This window comes from Ovis canadensis, chromosome 24 (assembly GCF_042477335.2).
Source record: "Ovis canadensis isolate MfBH-ARS-UI-01 breed Bighorn chromosome 24, ARS-UI_OviCan_v2, whole genome shotgun sequence".
NCBI lineage: Eukaryota > Metazoa > Chordata > Mammalia > Artiodactyla > Bovidae > Ovis > Ovis canadensis.
Window position 1 is genome coordinate 55,869,427 of NC_091268.1, and position 6,141 is coordinate 55,875,567.

The 6,141-nt window shown below is 59.7% G+C and overlaps 1 long non-coding RNA gene across 1 annotated transcript; it reads left to right on the plus strand.

The window, feature by feature from the left end:
* Nucleotides 1–296: 296 nt before the first annotated feature.
* On the plus strand, nucleotides 297–3,106 carry LOC138429610 (uncharacterized). The gene is made up of 4 exons (XR_011252859.1): nucleotides 297–673; nucleotides 760–801; nucleotides 937–2,552; nucleotides 2,730–3,106. It is a non-coding gene; the product is annotated as an uncharacterized lncRNA (long non-coding RNA).
* Nucleotides 3,107–6,141: the final 3,035 nt, after the last annotated feature.

Consider the following 6,141-nt stretch of genomic DNA (forward strand, 5'->3'; position numbering starts at 1 on the left):
GAGAGCCCCCCTGCTCCTGGAGAGGGTGGGAAGTGTGGGAGGCTGCCAGGAGCAGCCTGCGTGCACCTCAGCCTCCAGATCCCCCTCTCCCAGCTGCTCCCTGAGGCCCACAGCGGGGAGAGGAACATACCAGCTGACCGAGGACCATCCCGCTGAGCAGCGGGACTTGGCGAAGTCCTTCCGCATTTTGGAAAGTCCACCGAATCCAGACCGTCCTAGCCGTGGCCCTGCACGCACACCACGATCTGTCCTTCTCGTCCTGTCCTGCCCGCCCCTCGGCACTGGGACTGGCTTTGGGTAACGGAGCATCATGATGGCGGACACAAGCAGACCAGGCCTCGGGACTCTGGCTTGCACCCTCTGGCCTCCCTGAGACTCCAGGTGAGGGTGCCCGAGGTCGCCAGCCGGAGCCGTGGGAACCGCTGAGTCAGCACCACTGCCCCGCCGGAGGGAGGCCGGCTGAGCATGCAGCCCAGGAGCACCTGGGGCGCTGGGGGACGCAGCCTCCCAGCCGGGCCCAAGCTGCCGCCCCGGCACTGAGAACAAATGCAGGGCTGGTTGTCTGAGCAGCAGGTGACCCACGTGTGTGCGTGCTCAGCTGCTCAGGCGTGTCCGACTCTGCGACCCTGTGGGCTGTAGCCCGCCAGGCTCCTCTGTCCACGGAATTCTCTAGGCAAGAGTACTGGAGTGGGCTGCCATTTCCTCCTCCAGGGGAGCTTCCCGACCCAGGGATCTAACCCACCTCTCTTGCATTGGCAGGCAGATGCTTTACCACTGAGCCACCTGGGAAGCCCCGCTAAGGTAACCAGTACCTCTGCCTTTTAGAGATACATCTCTCAGTGGGTTGCACTGGAGAGAATTAAGCCAGAAATAAGAAAGGACGGAGGGTTCCATCTTGTCTCTGCACCACCTCTCTATTTCCCTCTCTTTAAACAGAGAGGGTGGCCATCTGCCTCCTGCAAGGATTCAGTGAAACTCTGAAGGTGTTTGTACAAATGCGTGTGCGCGCGCACAGTCAGCCTCTCCTTCAAGCAAGGAGGCCTCCTGAACACAGCTCCTGCATTCTTCCTGGGTCAAGGTTGTGGCCTGGAGCCTGAGCCTCGCAGCGGCAAGAAGGGGAAGCTGGGCTTGCTGAGCTCTGAGCCCCTGAAGGCGACAGGGCTTCCCCAAGGCCTCAGAGTGGGTGGGCAGAGCCTGGAACAAGCCCAGACCCGTGACTCTGCGGGGCGGGAGGGTGGGGATGAGAGGCCCACCCTGGGGAGGGGCCTCTGCGCGTCCTTTTCACCCAGCGCCAGTCTCTTCATGTCGCTCCGGGGCTACCTCCCCGCCAGGAGCGGCTTCCGGTCTGCCTTGGGCTTGGGCCGCAGAGACCAGCCTTGTGAGTACTGTGTGTGAAGTGAGAGCAAATAGGCGCTGAGCGAGAGACCGTGGTGGGGCCGTGCCGGGCCTTGTACCGCATCCCTGGCCCCTCTGAGGCCACCCCTGCTGATTTCCTGGCTCCCAGAGGCCCCCTGGATAAGCAAGGCGGCTGGCTGGGGGTGCTGGGCAAATCTGAGGTGTGCACCTGTCGTTCTGGCTGGCGGGCTGGCTCCGTGGCATCCTTCCCAGCCTCCAGAGCCACAGGGCACCTCCGCCGCAGCCAGCTTGACAGCAGCACTCCTGCGGCTCTGCTGTGGCCAGCGGACTGTGGGGACCAGGCGCTGGGCTGGCCGAGCGTCCGGGCGGGGGCTGGGGAAACCCGGCCTCGCACTCTCTCCTCTCCCCGCCTGCTCTCATGGAAAATATGAACTGTGCTGGACGGGCTCCAAACGCAGGGGATTCCATTGTTCTGGCTTCCGCCCCGGCGTCTGGGGACCCAGCCCCTGCCTGGCCTTTCTCCCGGCGCCTCCAGGTCTTGGGACAAACCGTTCAAGAGCCTCAACCCTGCCACCTTCCTGGCCTGGGATACAGACCCTGGGGAGCTTCTGGCCGGGATGGCCTCCTCCTCAGCTCCAGATGCTCCTTCTAAGCAGCTCAGCCCTCAGGGTGCTCTCTGCAGACTTTCTCCCCACCGGCTTCCCTCACAAGCTCTACTTCCTGGGGAGGGGGAGGGGAGGGAGGGAGGGGAGGGGGGAGGGGAGGGGAGGGAAGGGGGTGCCGAGGAAAGGAGAGAAGTGGTCAGGGGCCCACTGAGTGAGGCCCCTTCTCATGTAGCCGCCTGTGCTGTGGCAGAGTACACAGAACCATTTCAACCATATTTTAGTGTCAAGTCAGTATCACTGAGTTTGTGCCATGTTATGCAACCATCATTATGTATTTCCAAAACTTTCTGTCACCCCGAAAAGAAACCCCTGGCCTTCCCCACTCCTTCCCCCCCAGCCCCCCACCCCCACCCCCCGCCCACCCCCGGCAACAGCTCCTCCTCCTCCCGTCTCTATGACCTGCCTATCCTGGATCTCTCGATTGAGTGGAATCCTGCAGCTCCAGGATTCCCAAGTTTTGGTCTGGTTTCTCTCACTGACCATGCTGTTTGCAATGTGGTACCAGCTACCAGCGCTTCGAGCCTGCCTCTGGTGAGTCACATTCCACCCCGTGGCGGTGCTTTCTGCTGATCCCTTCACCAGCTGCCGGCATCTGGGTTGCTCTCGTCTTTCAGCTGTGGCGAGTAGGGCTGGGCTGCGGTGTCACGTCAACACTTCATATGTGCCTCACGTCGCCGTGAGCTAAGCAGGACTCTCTACCCACTTTAGCCATGAAAAGCCTGGGGCTCAGAGGACCTCAGCGCTTCCCTAGTAGCTCAGTTGGTGAAGAATCTGCCTGCAACGCAGGAGACCCTGGATCCGGAAGATCCACTGGAGAAGGGAAGAGCTATCCACTCCAGTATTCAGACTGAGTGGCTTTCACTTTCAGAGGACCTGTGACTTAGAATAGGAGGCAGTTAATTTTAAAAGAAAAGAAAGGAGACGACTTGGACTTTGGAGCCGAGAAGACCTGACTGAGAGCAAGAACAGAACAGCATCCGAAGATGGAGCCTCCGGGGAGCTGGGCCTGCAGCCTAGACGGCACGGCCTCCCCAGGAAGCAGGACTACTTTTAGTCTTATTTCAAATAAAGGAAACTGAGGCCCATCTGTCTGCCACTTGAATGTGTCCACTCGGGGCAAGTGTCTTCATTTCTGAGCCTTGAAAACCCCCTCACCACCCGCTCCGTGATGTGAGAACCTGGCTGGGGGCCAGAGGAGGTCGTGGGTGCAGGCGCTCAGCGTGGCTCGGCTGGTCCTTCCTGCTGGAGCAGGCCTGGCCCTGCTGAGTTCTCCCGGGCTCCCCAGCTCCGGGTCCCCATGGTGGAGTGGCTTGGAGGCCGTGGCTCCTTATTGCAGCCTGGACTGCTCCCGTAGCCAGGGAAAGACCAGTGGTTTCCCCATCAGCTGCCTCCTCCTGAGTCACACTGCAAGGTCACTGAAGGCGTGTCCCTTGGTGCCCTGGCCAGCGGCCAGCACTGAACACCAGGTCCTCTCTGACTTCTCAGGCCACTGGAGCCCTACTTCAGGTCATCTAGTCTGTGGCCCACAGCATGAGGCTGAACCCTGGTTCCTTGACTGGGTGGTGATTCTTGTACTCTTTCCCGAGCAACGGTGGGGCCCGGGTCTCAGTTGCCCCATCTGTAGAGTGGGGTTAAAGTCAGTCTCCAGTTGCAGGGGTCCCAGGACAGGCAGAAAAACCACAGCAGCTCCAGCCAGTGAGCACCAGGCAAAGGGAGGGTTGGGGGGTCTCCCCTGTGGCCTCCCCCTGCCCCCTGGCATTCTCTAGCCCTCGCCCTGCTGGGTGCCTGTTTTGCAGATCAAGGATGGGAGTAAAGATGCTGGGATCCCATAGCTGCAAGCGCCAGACCCTAGAGCCCCTGGAGCCTGCTTAGCCCCCAGGAAAGCAGAGGTTCAGCTCCACGGGGACTTCCTCGGCAACATCGGGCCTCCTGTTGTGAGGAGGTCTGAACCTGAGCCCCAGGTTCAGGCTCCACTAGGAGAGGCCTTGGCAGCGCTTTCCCAGAACTGCGTATTGCGGGCCCCTCCTCCTCTTTACCCCGGTCCTCCTTCCTCACTCCTCCTCCATGGGTCCCCTTGGGGAAAGGGCTCATGCACCAAGTCCATTGCCAGTGTTAATCAGTGACAAGCCCCTCTGCCATTCTGTGCAACCACAGACCTGGAGTGCTGCCCACCTGAAGCTCTGAACAGCCTGGTGTATGCGTTTGCTGTGGCTGCTGCAACGGGACCACACGCTGGGCAGCTTAATCCACAGAAAGGTCTTGTCTCTCAGTTCTGGAGGCTGAAGTCCGAGCTCACAGTGTCACCGTTCTTTGTGACACTGAAGGCTTGGTTCCTTCTGAGGCTGTGAGAGCGATCTGCCCCACCCTCTCTCCCAGCTTCCGGTGGCACCAGCAGTCCTTGGGGTCCCTTGGCTTGTGAACACATCACCCCGTCTCTGCCTCCATCTTCACACGGTGCTCCCTCCGCATCTCTGTGTCTCTGAAGTGTGTTCAGTTTCCCTCTAATAAGGACACTGTCACTGGAGGAGGGCCCTCCATAATCTCATCCAGCTTCATCTTACCTCGACCACACCTGCTATGACCTCACTTCCAGCTAAGATCGCAGTCACAGACACCAAGAGTTGGGACTTAGAGGTATCTTTTGTGGGGACAGAATTCAACCCCACACACCCAAGTTATCATTTATGAAATGTTTGGGTCTGGTTTTCTGACACTACCAGAGAAAAATGCATAATTTTGTGATGTTTCTTTGAAGGCAGAAAAGAACTCAGTGTGTGTGTGACGGGGTACTTCCTCGTGGTCCAGTGGCTAAGACTCCATGCTCCCAATGAAGGGGCCTGGGTTCCACTCCTGGTCAGAGAACTAGATCCCACGCATGCAACTAAAACCTGGTGCAACCAAATAAATATATATTTTTAAAAAGAAAGGAACTCAGGGACCCATGCCTTCACATGGGGACCCTGGTAGGCCTGCTAGGCTGGTCTGGGGGCTTGGGAATCACAGTGGAGTCAGGGTTCTGTGACCATGTGACCAGCTGCTAATAACAGGAACTAGAATCAGACCCTTTAAGGATGGAGAATGTGACCTTCTTTCTGACCAGCTGTTATTCCCCAATTGGGTGGCGTCCGTGAATTCCCCAGGCGAGGTCAAGCCATACCATTGCGGGAGGCCCACAGGGGCTCCCCAGACTTATCACAGGAAAGCGGGCAAGTCAGGGCGGTCAGGTGAGCGGACAGACAGGCCCCTTGGGAAGCCACCGCCCAGAACTGTCCTTGCCTGCAACAACCCAGCCCAGCTGCAGAGTCGGCTGAGCCCAAGCATAGCAGATAGCAGAGTCCCGGGTGTGGAAACCTGTTTCTCAGAATGCAGCAGGTCCAGAAGTGGTACCCCAAGGTGGTGACAAGCCAGAGCCAAGAGGAAGCACCTGTTGCCCCCCGGGGTACACAGAGAGGGGTGTGCAGGGCCTGGGACTGCCTTCCAGCCCCCCTGTCTGTTAGGAGGTCCCTGTCTCAGTAACAGGCATGACGGCGTCCTCTGGGAAGTGTGGCCGTGTGTGTGGCTTCAAACTCCATGCTCAGCCCTCCCTGACAGCTGCCTGAATATCCAGGCTCAAGGATACCAGGATAGGGCACTGTCTTTCTTCTAGGTCTTGACGAAAGACCCAACTGTCCCCAAAGGCAGGCCCAGTAGGGACTGAATTTACCCGCTCACCTCACGCGGCCACTTACTCTGACTGGATCACATTCTGATGCTCTGAGCCTTCTACAGTTATCGGATTCCCTATTTACAGAAACTGTTGGACAAAGAGGTTAAGTGACTTGCCCAAGATCACATGGCTGCAGGTCACCAAATCACGCAGACAGGCCTCTGGGCCCCCTGCCCGGCGTCGCAGCCGGCGTATGAACGCGCACTGGTCCCACCAACGGGCGCGCGCCCGGGCGAGGTGCCGCTCCACGTGCGACAGACGGAGGGACCGCGGGCGGGATTGCTTGTCCGGACCGCCTTCCCCGTCCCGGGCCCCGCGGCGGGTGGGGAGGGAGTACCGAGTGGGCGGGGCCTCGCCCAAACGGCCAATGGCAGCCCGGGGGCGGGGCGCGCAGCGGGGCTAGCGGGAGGCGTG